The sequence below is a fragment of the Octodon degus genome, unplaced genomic scaffold, assembly GCF_000260255.1.
Source record: "Octodon degus isolate 3935 unplaced genomic scaffold, OctDeg1.0 scaffold00197, whole genome shotgun sequence".
Taxonomy (NCBI): Eukaryota; Metazoa; Chordata; class Mammalia; order Rodentia; family Octodontidae; genus Octodon; species Octodon degus.
In genome coordinates this window covers 1,082,750-1,084,272 of record NW_004524773.1, presented here as the reverse complement: position 1 = coordinate 1,084,272, position 1,523 = coordinate 1,082,750, and positions in this window count along the sequence as shown.

The following is a 1,523-nucleotide window of genomic DNA, read 5'->3' as shown; positions in this document are numbered from 1 at the left end:
AAAAAAAAAAGAATTTCTCTTAGTATTCTACCAAAATCTGTTCTTTGCATTCAGTTTGGGAATTGGCCAAATAGGCAAATCCCTTTTTCACTGTCATTTTTGCCATCCCTAAATATGGCCATGATCAATAAATATGTATGTGATTTTGTGAGCTCCTGTTATATCCTGTGCAAAACAAAAGACATCATCCAAATTATTTTTTGCATTACTGAGGATGCCTGCTTTGTGCTTGCCAGGCAGGCATTTAAGCCACTGAGCTATATCCTCTAAAATTGTTACCATCTGAACATTCACATTCCAATAAGGATAGATCCTGAGGGCCAGGGATACAGCTAAGTGGTATAAGCACCTGCCTGGCAAGTGCCAGGTCTGGAATTCAATCCTCGGTGCTGCCAAACAAAAAGATATGATCCTGAGACGGCACACTGGTGTACGTCTGGTATCTTGGCTGACGGGGAGGCTGACCCAGGAAGATCACTAAATTTGAGGCCAGCTTGAGTAACTTAGCCAGAACCTATCTCAAAATAAAACGGGCTTTGGATGTAGTTCAATGAAAAGAAGGCATATCTCACATGCACAAGGCCTTACGTTCAATCACCAGTACCACCAAAAACAAAGAAACAAACAGAAAACTACCTTCTGACTACAGCAGAGCTTTACAACCTCTCATGTGCTTTACATATTAGAATCTATGACCTAGGTTTTTTTTTTTTTAATGTCACTATATACTATGCAGAGGTTTTATTTATTTATTTATTTATTTTTAAGTGTGTGTGTGTGTGTGTGTGTGGCCAGCTCAGCCCACCAGGGGGCGGGGCTGGCTGGCATGTGGTGCTGGGAGATTGAACCGCGGTCTCTGTGCTTTGCTAAGCTTGTTCTAAGTAGGTGCTTTGGACCACTGAGCCATCTCACCAACCCCTATACAGAGGTTTTAAAATATGGCTCCAAGCTCTCTGGCACTACTTCTGACAGCTCTATGTCCCCTTCCCTACAGCCATTAGGGTTTGACAGGAAAGGAGCTCTGCCTTTGTAGGCTGGGTTACGGGAGGCGTTCAGCCGCATGTTCAGGGGATTCTCCTATTCTTGGGTCCCTGAGCTTCCCAGTAGAATGTCCAACCGGCCTCTGACTGCCATGCCATGAGAAACCCCAACTCATGAGCCATAGATCAGCACCTCACCTCATAGTACCAGCCAAAGGGCTGACGAGATAGCTCAGTGGACTAAGCACCTGCTTAGGCAAGCGCAGGGGTGGGGGTTTGACCCTTGGCAGCAGGGGCAGCGCTGGCCCCGTCCCCAGGCATGCTGAGCAGGCCACTGAGACTGGCTATGGTGGTACATGCCTGTAATCCCAGCGCTGGGGAGGTTGAAAGCAGGAGGATCATTATGGGTTTCATCTGTGTAGTGAGACTGTACCAAATACATTAAAACAAAAACATGGGGCTGGTGAGATGGCTCAGTGGTCTAAAGCACCTACTTAGAACAAGCTTAGCAAAGCACAGGGACCGCGGTTCAATCCCCCAGCA